Source organism: Emys orbicularis, chromosome 12, assembly GCF_028017835.1.
Source record: "Emys orbicularis isolate rEmyOrb1 chromosome 12, rEmyOrb1.hap1, whole genome shotgun sequence".
Taxonomy (NCBI): Eukaryota; Metazoa; Chordata; order Testudines; family Emydidae; genus Emys; species Emys orbicularis.
In genome coordinates this window covers 39,294,255-39,308,569 of record NC_088694.1, presented here as the reverse complement: position 1 = coordinate 39,308,569, position 14,315 = coordinate 39,294,255, and the positions used below count along the sequence as shown (strand labels likewise).

At 46.1% G+C, this 14,315-nt stretch overlaps 1 pseudogene; it reads left to right on the top strand.

Moving 5' to 3' along the window:
• Nucleotides 1-11,886: 11,886 nt before the first annotated feature.
• LOC135886160 (olfactory receptor 10A4-like) lies at nt 11,887-12,805 on the top strand (annotated as a pseudogene).
• Nucleotides 12,806-14,315: the final 1,510 nt, after the last annotated feature.

The following is a 14,315-nucleotide window of genomic DNA, read 5'->3' as shown; positions in this document are numbered from 1 at the left end:
AGCTGGAGGAAGGGACTTTCTTCCCGGACCAGAAAATAACCGTTGGGGATGTTGAAATGCCTATCGTGATCCTTGGGGACCCAGCCTACCCCTTAATGCCATGGCTCATGAAGCCGTACACAGGCAGCCTGGACAGGAGTCAGGACCTGTTCAACTACAGGCTGAGCAAGTGCCGAATGGTGGTGGAATGTGCATTTGGGCGTTTAAAAGCGCGCTGGCGCAGCTTACTGACTCGCTCAGACCTTAGCGAAAAGAATATCCCCATTGTTATTGCTGCTTGCTGTGCGCTCCACAATATCTGTGAGAGTAAGGGGGAGACATTTATGGCGGGGTGGGAGGTAGAGGCAAATCGCCTGGCCGCTGATTACGCGCAGCCAGACACCAGGTCGGTTAGAGCAGCACAGCAGGGCGCAGGGCGCATCAGAGAAGCTTTGAAAACTAGTTTTGTGACTGGCCAGGCTACAGTGTCAAACTTCTGTTTGTTTCTCCTTGATGAAATCTCCGCCCCCCCACCCACCCGGTTAACTCTACTTCCCTGTAAACCAAACACCCCACCCTCCCCTACCCTCCCCCCTTCAAGCACCACTTGCAGAGGCAATAAAGTCATTGTTACTTCACATTCATGCATTCTTTATTAATTCAGCACACAACTAGGGGGATAATTGCAAAGGTAGCCCGGGATGGGTGGGGGAGGAGGGAAGGAAAAGGACACACTGCACTTTAAAACTTTAAAACTTATTGCTCTGGAAATCATCTAGGGTGGAGTGACTGGGTGGCCGGAGGTCCCCCCACCGTGTTCTTGGGCATCTGGGTGAGGAGGCAATGGGACTTGGGGAGGAGGGCTATTGGTTACAGAGGGGCTGTAGTGGCGGTCTCTTCTCCTGCTGCCTTTCCTGCAGCTCAACCATACGCAGGAGCATATCAGTTTGATGCTCCAGCAGCCGGAGCATCGACTCTTGCTTTCTGTTTACAAGCTGACACCACTTCTCCTCTTCAGCCCGCGATTCAGCACGCAACCTCTGCTCTTCAGCCAGCGATTCAGCACGCCACCTCTCCTCTCGCTCATATTGGGCTTTTCTAAAATCAGTAATTGACTGCCTCCACGCATTCTGCTATGCTCTGTCAGCGTGGGAGGCAGTCTGTAGTTCAGTGAACATTTCCTCACGCGTCCTTCGCTTCCGCTTTCGAATATTCACTAGCCTCTGTGAAGGAGAAACATTTGCAGCTGGTGGAGGAGAAGGGAGAGGTGGTTAAAAAGATACATTTTAGAGAACAATGGGTACACTCTTTCATGTTAGATTTTGCTGTTCACATCACACAGCACATGTGCTTTCGTTAAAAGGTCGCATTTTTCCTCTTATATTGAGAGCCTGCAGGTTTGGTGTGAGAGATCAGTCACGCAGTGCCAGGCCACAGATTTCAGCTTGCAGGCAGCCATGATAAGACACAGTCTTTTGGCTTTTTTAACCTTGTTAACAAGTGGGGATGGTTTAAAACAGTACTGCTCTCATTAACCATACCAAGCACCCGTTGGGTTGGCCATTTAAAATGGGTTTGCAATGTAAAAGGAGGGGCTGCGGTTTCAGGGTTAACATGCAGCACAAACCCAACTAAGTCCCCTCCCCCACACACCCAATTCTCTGGGATGGTCACTTCACCCTTCCCCCCCACCGCGTGGTTAACAGCGGGGAATATTTCTGTTCAGCAGAGCAGGAACGGGCACCTCTGAATGTCCCCTTAATAAAATTGCCCCATTTCAACCAGGTGACCGTGAATGATATCACTCTCCTGAGGATAACAAAGAGCGATAAGGAATGGATGTTGTCTGCATGCCAGCAAACACCGGGACCATACGCTGCCATGCTTTGTTATGCAATGATTCCAGACTACGTGCTACTGGCCTGGCGTGGTAAAGTGTCCTACCATGGCGGACGGGATAAGGCAGCCCTCCCCAGAAACCTTTTGCAAAGGCTTTGGGAGTACATGAAGGAGAGCTTTCTGGAGATGTCCCTGGAGGATTTCCGATCCATCCCCATACACGTTAACAGACTTTTCCAGTAGCTGTACTGGCCGCGATTGCCAGGGCAAATTAATCATTAATCATTAAACACGCTTGCTTTTAAACCATGTGTAATATTTACAAAGGTACACTCACCAGAGGTCCCCTGTGTGCCCACAGGGTCTTGGGTGAGGTCGGGGGTTACTGGTTCCAGGTCCAGGGTGATAAACATATCCTGGCTGTTGGGGAAACTGGCTTCTCCGCTTCCTTGCTGCTGTGAGATATCTATGTTATCTCCATCCTCATCTTCCTCGTACCCCGAACCCGCTTCCCTGTGTCTTTCTCCAGTGAGGGACTCATAGCACACGGTTGGGGTAGTGGTGGCTGCACCCCCTAGAATGGCATGCATCTCCGCGTAGAAGCGGCATGTTTGCGGCTCAGCCCTGGACCTTCCGTTTGCTTCTCTGGATTTGTGGTAGGCTTGCCTTAGCTCCTTAATTTTCACGCGGCACTGCTGTGCGTCCCTGTTATGGCCTCTGTCCTTCATGGCCTTGGAGACCTTTTCTAATATTTTGCCATTTCGTTTACTGTTTCGGAGTTCGGCCAGCACAGATTCATCTCCCCATATGGCGAGCAGATCCCGTACCTCCCGTTCGGTCCAGGCTGGAGCTCTTTTGCGATCCTGGGACTCCATCACGGTTACCTGTGCTGATGAGCTCTGCGTGGTCACCTGTGCTCTCCACGCTGAGCAAACAGGAAATGAAATTCAAATGTTCGCGGGGCTTTTCCTGTCTACCTGGCCAGTGCATCTGAGTTGAGAGTGCTGTCCAGAGCGGTCACAATGAAGCACTGTGGGATAGCTCCCGGAGGCCAATAACGTCGTATTCCGTCCACACTAACCCAATTCCGACCCCCTAAGGCCGATTTTATCGCTAATCCACTCGTCAGAGGTGGTGTAAAGAAACCGGTTTAAAGGGCCCTTTAAGTCGAAAGAAAGGGCTTCGTTGTGTGAACGTGTCCAGGCTTAATTCGATTTAACGCGGCTAAAGTCGACCTAAACTCGTAGTGTAGACCAGGCCTGAGAGACTAAAGGAATTTTTTTCAAAAGTCCCTAAATGCCAGATTATTACAGGTATTTATGTATCTAAATATGCACATAGACACCTACTGAGATTTTCAAAAGCACCTAAGCAGGTCTGGTGACTAACTCCCATTGACGTAAGGTCAGCTTAGTTGTTTGTAAATAAATTATGGTGTCTGGGGCTTTGAAAGGGGATTAAATGGGATAGGCACCCAAATTTCTTTGAATGTGAATTGAGCACCTCCCATAGACTATTTTGAAAATTCCAGATGCAATACGCTGGCCATTTCCAAAATCTGCTCTCTTCCCACTCGATGAGTGTCATTTGCTGTTTTATGATTATTTTATAGGAGACTTATTGATCCTCAATATTTTAAAAAAATGTGTTTATTTTATGTATTTATTTTTTGCAATTTTAGTTCAGACTATGTTTTAAAATCTCTGTGTATTATGATAATGTGAAAAGGTGATTAAAACTGGCTATTTCCATACCACAGGAAAGTCTGACTTATTTGTTTTCATTTCAAATCAGAACAATTACCCCGCCTATGGATCAAAATGCAAAATGTTCAAAACATTTGGTTTGGGTCAATCAAAATGAAGTTATATTGAATCAAAATAGCTACAATCATGGTTGAGGGCTCCTTTTGTTCACAATATCACAAGGGGCAATCATCACTCAGATTCACGATCTGTTACTGTTCAATTTTTAAGTTCTCAGCCATTTTGACTTTACAAATTACACTCTGTGCACCAACAAGGCATGTATCTATGCCATGCCCAGAGTCCTATACCATTCTGATATTAGAGGTAACTCAACCAATCACCACCCTTCCTCTCCAGATAATTTGCATGTGACAGTTTCATTGGTTGTATGAGGGAGATTGAATAGATGTTGGATTACTTGGCCCGTGTGCCAGAGGACTTTGAAACTACCCACACAACAACCTAACCATCACTCACAATAACCCCAAACACATATAGTCCCTCACTGTAGCATACACCCCTCGTTCACCACTCGCACAAGTCCACACTCCATTGTTAGAATGACTATGATTCTATAGTTTGGTGATTAAGGCACTCACCCCAGAGGTAAGAGATGCAGATCTTCTCTATGACTGAATCAAATGGGTACCTTGATCACTGGACTATAGAGTTATTCTCTTCCTTTGGCCCAATGTCCATTTAATTTTTTGTCCAAAGCGCAACAACCTCAGTAGTAGAGATTGAGAGCAAAATAACCATTTTTTCTTGGCTAAACCAAAAAATCTATTATTTCCCCATTTCTACTTTAGGTCCCTAAATATCATTGTCATTCAATGTGAGTTAGATGAGTAACTCCCTCAGTCTCCTTTAAAAATCCAAAGCATGTTTGTTAAGTACCAAATGTGGGATTCTACCTTCAATTACACCAATTTTACACCATTGTAATTTGACTGGAGCAATTCCATTTATTTCTGTGGCGGTAGCTTGGAGAAACACTAGAGTAAGTGTGACAAGAAATTGTCATATTGCCATCAAAGGTGTTTCTGAGATCAGAATCTGGCACACAGACATCAGGTGATGCTTTCATGATTTAGATGATGTGAGAGCAGAATCAGGTCAAAATTGTTCAGAGCGGGTGATCAGAAAATAGTTTCATTTTGTTTTTTATTAAGAGAATCTTGACAAAAAAAGCAAATGTTGTTTCTGTAAAAAAATTGGGTGGCAATTTTTGTTGTTGTTGTTGTTATACCAATAAACCCCTGAAAACAAGAAAACGGATTTTTTGGTAAACTTTGGAAAACTGAAATTTTTTGGCTAAAACTCTAATGCTTTTGGCCAAAAATTTTCAGATTTGGGGTTTCTATTTTCCAAAACAGATGTTTTCCACCAAAATGTTAGCACTATTGGAAACCCAGCTATACATTTTCTACCTCGGTTAGAAAAACAAAACCACAACCCCCTCCCACTCCAGATAATTTTATTATCTCTTCTATGAGTCTTTTAGACTCATAGACTCATAGACTTTAAGGTCAGAAGGGACCAATATGGTCATCTAGTCTGACCTCCCGCATGATGCAGGCCACAAAAGCTGACCCACCCACAACAGAATCCTCCAGCCTGCGACCCCTGCTCTATGCTGCGGAGGAAGGCGAAAAACCTCCAGGGCCTTTGCCAATCTACCCTGGAGGAAAATTCCTTCCTGACCCCAAATATGGCGATCAGTAGAACCCCGAGCATACAGGCAAGATTCTACAGCCGGACCCTCATTTTACCCGCGATGGCACGTTAATGCTTAATTGACTAAAATCACATTATCCCATCAAACCATTCCCTCCATAAACTTATCAAGCCTAATCTTGAAGCCAGAGAGGTCTTTCGCCCCCACCGTTTCCCTCGGAAGGCTGTTCCAAAATTTCACCCCTCTGACGGTTAGAAACCTTCGTCTAATTTCAAGCCTAAACTTCCCCACGGCCAGTTTATATCCATTCGTTCTTGTGTCCACATTACTACTAAGCTGAAATAGTTCCTCTCCCTCCTTGGTATTAATCCCTTTGATATATTTAAAGAGAGCAATCATATCCCCCCTCAGCCTTCTTTTGGTTAGGCTAAACAAACCGAGCTCCTCGAGTCTCCTTTCCTATGACAGGTTTTCCATTCCTCGGATCATCCTAGTGGCCCTTCTCTGTACCCGTTCCAGTTTGAGTTCATCCTTTTTAAACATAGGAGACCAGAACTGCACACAGTACTCCAAATGAGGTCTCACCAGTGCCTTGTATAACGGAAGCAGCACCTCCCTGTCCCTACTAGAAATACCTCGCCTAACGCATCCCAAGATCGCATTAGCTTTTTTCACAGCCACGTCACATTGCCGACTCATAGTCATCCTGCGATCAACCAGGACTCCGAGGTCCTTCTCCTCCTCCGTCACTTCCAACCTATGCGGCCCTAACTTATAACTAAAATTCTTGTTAGTCATCCCTAAATGCATCACCTTACACTTCTCACTATTAAATATCATCCTATTATTGTTACTCCAATTTACAAGGTCATCCAAGTCTCCCTGCAGAATATCCCGATCCTTCTCCGAATTGGCAATACCTCACAACTTTGTGTCATCCGCAAACTTTATCAGCCCACTCCTACATTCGGTTCCAAGGTCAGTAATGAATAGATTAAATAAAATAGGACCCAAAACCGAACCTTGAGGAACCCCACTGGTGACCTCCCTCCAACCCGACAGTTCACCTTTCAGTACTACCCGCTGCAGTCTCCCCTTTAACCAGTTCTTTATCCACCTCTGGATTTTCATATCGATCCCCATCTTTTCTAATTTAACCAATAATTCCTCGTGCGGCACAGTATCAAACGCTTTACTAAAATCGAGGTAAATTAGATCCACCGCATTTCCTTTATCTAGAAGGTCTGTTACTTTCTCAAAGAAGGAGATCAGGTTGGTTTGGCACGATCTGCCTTTCGTAAACCCATGTTGTAATTTGTCCCAATTGCCATTCACCTCAAGGTCCTTAACTACTTTCTCCTTCAAAAATTTTTCCAAGACCTTGCATACTACAGAAGTTAAACTAACAGGCCTGTAGTTACCCGGGTCACTTTTTTCCCCCTTCTTGAAAATAGGAACCACATTAGCTATTTTCCAGTCCAACGGTACCACCCCCGAGTTTACAGATTCATTAAAAATTATCGCTAAGGGGCTTGCAATTTCTCGTGCCAGCTCCTTCAATATTCTAGGATGAAGATCATCCGGTCCGCCCGATTTAGTCCCATTTAGCTGGTCAAGTTTGGCTTCCACCTCTGATACTGTAATGTCAATCGCCCCTCCTTTATTCCCCTCTGTCCTGCTCCCTCTATTCCTAAACCCTTCATTAGCCTTATTAAAGACCGACGCAAAATATTCATTTAGATATTGTGCCATGCCTAGATTATCCTTAATCTCCACTCCATCTACATGCTTCAGCGGTCCCACTTCCTCTTTCTTTGTTTTCTACCTATTTATATGGCTATAAAACCTCTTACTATTGGATTTAATTCCCCTCGTGAGGTCCAACTCTACACGGATTTTGGCCTTTCTCACCGCATCCCTACATGCTCTGACCTCAATAAGGTAGGTTTCCTTGCCGATCTCTCCCCTCTTCCATTCTTTGTACGCTTTCTGTTTTTTCTTAATCGCCCCTTTGAGATGCCCGCTCATCCAGCTAGGTCTAATTCTCCTGCCTACTAACCGTTTCCCCTTTCTCGGGATACAGGCCTCGGACAGCTCGTGCAACTTCAGCTTGAAATAATCCCAGGCCTCATCTGCCTTTAGCTGTCTAAGTATGTTAGCCCAATCCACTTCCCTAAGTAGTTGCCTTAATTTATTAAAGTTGGCCTTTTTGAAATCGTAAACCTTAGTCAGAGTTTTATTTGTGTTAATCCTTCCATTTAGTTTAAACCGAATTAGCTCATGGTCACTCGAGCCAAGGTTGTCCCCTACAACCATTTCCTCAACGAGGTCCTCACTGCTCACCAGCACCAAATCTAAAATGGCATCCCCCCTCGTCGGTTCAGCTACTACTTGATGAAGGAATTCATCTGCTAGCACGTCTAGGAACATCTGAGCACTATTATTGTTACTAGCATTTGTTCCCCAATCTATGTCTGGGAAGTTAAAGTCCCCCATGATTACACAGCTCTTATTAGTTTTTACTTCCTTAAAAACATTAAATAGTTCTGTGTCCGCATCCAGGCTAGATCCCGGCGGTCTATAGCACACCCCAAGCAGTATCTCAGGGGAGGCTCTAGTAGTTCTTTTGCGCAGTGTAATTATTGCCCATACAGACTCCGTCTTATCCATTCCATCACTTATTATTTCTTTACATTTTAGCTCATTATTGACATACAATGCCACACCCCCACCTTTACCTTTTTTCCGGTCATTCCTAAACAGCACATACCCTTCCATACCTGTACTCCAGTCATGACTACCGTTCCACCACGTCTCGGTTATTCCTACAATATCAGGTTTCATTTCTTGGACCAGGAGCTCCAATTCCTCCATTTTGTTACCTAGGCTTCTTGCATTTGTGTATAAACATCTTACTGTATGCTGTCTATCCTTTCTCCCATTATTTATGCAATTTGGTACGGACCCCGTACTGTCCATCCGCCCCCTCCTTCTTATGTCCAATTCCCTACCCCTACCTATATCTGTGCTTATCTCTTCGCCCTCTTTTTCAGTGTTGGAATCTGGTGTGGAGATTAACTGGACATCTCCCAACCGTCTCCCCCAAGTTCCTAGTTTAAAGCCCTTTTGATGAGATGAGCCAGCCTCCTTCCCAGAAGTCTATTTCCTTCCCTACTCAGGTGAAGTCCATCCCGTGAGAACAGCTGTCTGTCCCCGAAAGCCTCCCAGTGGCCATACATCCCAAAGCCCTCCTTATAGCACCACTCCCTTAGCCAGCTATTTATCCTCACAATTCTGTCTGCCCTTTGCTGTCCTTCTCTAGGAACAGGCAGAATCCCACTGAAGATAATCTGAGCTTCGACTTCCTTAAGCGTCTTCCCCAGCCTGGCATAATCTCCCTTGATTCTCTCTAGCGAGAACCTAGCCGTGTCATTCGTTCCTACGTGAAGGACGATCAAGGGGTTCTTACCTGCTCCTTTTAGGATCCTTTTCAACCGCAGGTCCACATCCCGTATCTTAGCGCCCGGCAGACAGCACACCCTTCTGTTTTCTGGGTCCGCCCTGGTCACAGGCCTGTCTAACCTCCTCAGTAAGGAGTCCCCAATCACATAAACCTGCCTTTGCCTGTGGGCAGCGCAATCTACTAATCTATCCCCTGTTCCCTGCAGCTGTAACTCCTGTCTGTCTCTATTTTCCCTTATAGTCCCCCTATTGCCATCCTGTATCCTCCCGGGGCCGAGTATTGATGCTGTTTCCATCAACTCCTCCCCCCTGTCAATTGGACTAGCTGCCCTTCTTTTCTTCCTCTGCCTCCCACCATCATTTACCACCAGCTGCGTCCCCTCCTCGTTAGCCAAACACCCAAACCTGTTCCTGAGTTCTATTTCCCCCTCACTAGCCCTTCTTTTCCTTGGCCTGCTTCTCACGGTCACATGCTTCCACTGCTCTTGTTCTCCCCCCGACATTCCCCCCTCACAGACCATAGCCCCGGCTTCCATAGCATTCCCCTTCAGCCACCCCTTGCCTTTGCTCCATTAGCTGCTCGAACCCCCTTCTAAACTCTACCAGGGTCTCTACCTGCATCTCCAACCCTCGGACCTTTTCCTCTAACAGGGCAATTAGGCGACATTTCATACAGACATACCTCTGATCAGGTGCCCCTGCTAGGACTATATACATACCGCAGCTGCTACATGCTTTCATCTGCATTGTGTCCCCTGCTGCTTGGCTCATGGCCGCTATGGTCTCTGCCTGCAGCCTCTGGGGAAACAGAGCACACCGACCGCAGCACCCTCCTGCCTCCCCTTCCACCTCCCCCTGTAAACTCCCACTTAAACTCCCCTGTTAGCAGCCCTGTTGGCCGGCTCCTGGGGGCCGCTGCTCGCTGCTTTTAGGTTGCAAGGATTCAATGCGCAAAGGAACCTGTCTCAATAGAGACATAACATAACTTAAATACTCATAGCCATCAAGGTGTGGTTTCTTCAGTGTTACTAAACACACTAAGCTCGCAACTACTAGTAAATTTTAAAAAATGATTATCTTCGACTATTTTTAAATGTAATTGTTTCCCCCTACATTATTGCTCTTTTCCCAGGCACGTTAGTGCATCTCTTCACCTTGGTCCTGTGGCTCCACTGCCTTGCACCTTTGTATAGTCATTTACATGTGAGCAACATGTGTACCAACTGGATGTGCAAACACCCCAGCCAGTGGAATGAGTGGATAAGATTGAGATGGAATCATTGTGCATTCACCTTGCACTAGTGTAAATGACTGCTCGTGATTTAGGAGAGCGGGGCATCAGCCTCCCTTAGTGTTATTCCTCTCTCCTAGGCATTATTCTAAGGAATAATACTAAGAATTATAACATATAGGTGGAATTTTCAGAGGAACTCTTACCCTGGATTTGAGGTGTGTGTGTACCCCAGAATGTAATCAAGCTAATTGCAATCATATTATGTGCATTCAGCACCATGTATTAATAAAATAGAACATCACATAGTATAGGGTTAATTGGAAGCAGGCTTTTAGAGGCAAGGTCAAAACTAGCCTGCACTTTCTGCTAGACAAAATGGGAGGAGGGGAGAGAAAAAGTTAATAATTGAGACTGAAAGAAAATAAGTGAATGGAAGCCTTAAATTTGGGCATCTTTGCTATAGAAGTATTATTATGATTAAGATTGTTAGGAATGCTTGTTGATAAGTAGTTTATTGAAAGTTAGGGAAAGTGATGATTTAGCAGGGGTAACTATAACCTATTTGTTTTGTAGAAGTTAGTTATAGTTAATTATAGTGTACTTTGGAGCAGTGCTCTGAAGCCATCTTAAGAGGTGTTTTTCCTGACACCTTTTCTCCCCGGTGGGTGAACAACTGGCCATTGTGAACCTGCTGTTAATTACTCAATTCCATTCCAAATTTTAGATAAATATTTGGTATGCCCTAACCCTATTGTTTATGTCTCAGTGTGCTTAAATCTAATAAACTGCAGTTTTAGATAGAACATGCTTACGTGCATTAATCTTTCATTGGATGGAACTGTCGTATTCCCATTGATTTAGTCCTGACACTGCCTGGAGTGAAACAGTTAAGTTACCACTGCTATGGGTTCTGTAAATCCCAGGTAACAGAATCTAAGGTTGTTATCTACCCAATTCCCATTGAATTTAACCTAGTTCTATGCCTGAAAAAAAGCCTCTTGCCACTTGCTAGAAGCTATGTTAGATAGAGGAATGCTCCCCTCATGTTACAGGACAGGGAGATCCAGGCTGACATTCTCAGAACTAGCCACTGATTTTAAGTGCTTCAGGTTTTGGACACCCAATTTGGAACACATGGGACTAGATTTGCAGAGGGCCTTAGGCACCTAGACAATCCCCGGGATTCCCAAAGCCCAGTGTCCCTATGCAATGAGTGGAAAGAGACAGGAACCTAAGAATGGGATTCCCAAAAGCCAGAGTGCTGCATGGCCACTCGCCTAAGATAGCCAATGGGAGATGCCAAGGAGGGGATGTGTCCCTAAGCCCCACCCACTCTCAGAGTTCTGCACTTAAGTTGGGGCTGCAAGGAGCAGTTTCCTGTAGAGTTAGGCGAGCTCTGAGCACGCTTACCAAAACAGGCCTCACAGGTGAGCTAAGCAGAGGAATGCCTCCTTTCCCCAGGTTCACGCATTATTCTGGGGCTTAGGTGTCTGGACACCAAGAGCGAGGCAACAGCGCGTATGCTCAGAGGAAGAAACTCAGCTGCCTAGGAAGCTGTTACTGTAAAAACTTAGGTGACCAGTGAGTTTAGGTGCCTACAGGGTTTGGGGGCAATGTAGGGGGGGGGGTTGTGCATCCCAGTAGGGCCTGATACTGATATTTAGGTACCTAAAGTGGCACTTAGGTGTTTAAATCCCTTTGTGACCTAGCCCCTTGAGCTTGATTTCCTAATTCCAGTCAACAGGAGCTGAGGGGTCTTACTCCCACTGATAATCAACTACCAGCGGTCTTACATTGGGTGTCCAAAAATGGGAGCGCCCAGAATCAGTGTCCACTATTGAAAATGTTTGTCATTGGTTATATATATGTATATTGAGAGATTCTCCCAGATTAACCTGTGAATTAATGGTTTTATTATCTTTGTAGCTGGAAAACAACAGGGGGACATGGCTAATGGGAACCACTCAGTTGTGACACAGTTCCTCTTCATGTCTTTCTCTGAATTCTTGGAGGTTCAGGTCTCCCTTTTCTTCTCAGTGCTGGTGTTGTACCTCGTCACCTTGGTGGGCAATGTCATTATCACAATCACGGTAGTGGACCCTGCCCTTTGCTCCCCCATGTATTTCTTCCTCCAGAATTTGTCCTTTCTGGAAATTGGCTACACCTTGTCCACCATCCTCAAGATGCTGGTGAACTTCCTCTCCAAGGACACAAGTATTTCCTGCCTGGGCTGTGCCATGCAGAAGTATTTCTTCTCCTTCTTAGGGATCACGGAGTGCTCCCTGCTGGCTGCCATGGCATATGACCTTATGTGGCCATATGTCGCCCTCTGCGCTACACGGCCATGATGAGCAGAGGTGTGTGTCTCCAGTTCTCATCTGTGTGTTGGCTCATTGGGGTGCTGGTGGCATTAGGGCAGACAACTTTCATATTCACTCTGCCCTACTGTGGACCTAATAGTGTCAACCACTTCTTCTGCGACCTGCCCCCACTGCTGAATCTGGCCTGCGCAGACACCTACAGTAATGAAGTAGCTGTCACCTTTATCATGGTCCCCTTCCTGTTCATCCTGGTGTCCTACGTCCGTATCCTCCATGCGATCCTCAGTATTCCATCAGCCACGGGCAGGAGCAAAGCCTTCTCCACCTGCTCCCCCCACCTTATCGTGGTCACTTTGTTCTATGGAACTGCCATCATGACATATCTGAGGCCCAAATCTAGCTACTCACTCGACAAGGACAAACTGCTTTCCTTGTTCTATATGGTGGTGTGCCCAATGTTGAACCCTTTGATCTGAGGAATAAGGAGGTAAAGGAAGTCGTGGGAAGGGTGATGGACAGAAAAATATTTCTTTCTAACTTGTAAAAAAAAAATTTAAAAACCCATATTGTTGTGATAGATTTGGAGTTGCCTGTAGTAATTCATGCAAACACTATGATCTGTTTGTCTGAATATTGTAAAGGTGTTTTTGTATTCATATGTTGGGCTAATTCTATAGTTGGGTGGTCAGGAAACTACCCGGTAGATGGAGGACAGCCCAGTTAAGAACTCCTCAGCAAACACTAAGGACAATTAACTGAGATATCCTTCCCCAACCCATGGTGGGCCTGCCAGACCAGTTTTCCCAAGACTGAACCCCTCCCACTATGAAGGGAGGGAGATCAAAGACTGAGAGAGATTAAAGAGACACACTCCCTGAATAGAGGAAAGGCTAGTTTGGTGAGAGGGTTTGGGTGGAGAAACAACCCCCACCCACCCACCCAGACATTCAGTGTTTGGGGGTTCCTCAAGGAAGCGTAGCCTCCCAAAGGGCTTTGCCAAGGGTAGGAAAGTCTTTAGGTAAGATAAACATGTGTGTAGGCCTTTTGTTGTCTTAATAATTTTCTCTAGTGTTTTGTACTCCTACTGTTCAGGTTGAAAAATACTTTGTTTTAAGGCAGCTGTTTTGGGACACTGTGTTCACCACTGGTCACAGCTCCCTGAGATGACATGTCCTGGTACTGAGTTCAGTTGGACCTGCTGAGTAATCCGGGTTGATGCACAGGGTGTTTCAGCCTAGGGACTCTGGTCTGGGAAAGGGAGAATCACAGGAGTCCAACCCAGAAAGATGAAGGCTCAATGCCGGACACCTGGAGCTGGTTCACTCAGAGCACTGTAACAATTATTTTATTTTCTCTCTGTCTTCTGACCTTTTTGACTTTTCTCTCTCTTCTTTTTTCATTTTTTATTGAATTTCTCTCTTTCCCTGCCTCTTTCTACCTTTTCCATTGTTTCCCCTCTTTTCCTTTGCTCTTCTCTTCTTTTCTTCTCCTTTTCTTCTCTCCTTTGTCCCCCCTGCCCCTTTTCTCTTCTCCCTTTTAAGGGAAGGTTGTTGAATGAATCTGACAAACTCTTTTTGGTGCATTTTTTCATTCACTCATTCACCCTGCTTAGAAATGAGTTGAAGCACACTGTAGAACTTTTAATGCACCCCAGAAGGTTCTACATGGACACTTACTGTGCAGGAGGCTAGTGCACAGGGCCAGCTCTAGGCACCAGTGCTCCAAGCATGTGCTTGGGGCAGCACTTTTCAAGGGGCGGCACTCCGGCACCTTTTTTTTTTTTTTTGCTTGGGGCGCAAAAAGCCGGGAGCTGGCCCTGAGCGGAGGTGAGCTGCGGCGGTGGGGGGTGCGGGGAGGGCCGCAGGAAGTAACCCTGTGGGCAGCAGAGGAACCGCTCCCCCCCCAGCTCACCTCCGCTCCACTGCCGCCTGCTCCCCCGAGCGCGCCACCACTCCGCTTCTCCCCCCTCCCTCCCAGGCTTGCCGCGTGAATCAGCTGTTTTGCAGCAAGCCTGGGAGGGAGCGGGGAGAAGCAGAGCGGTGGCGGCGTGCTCA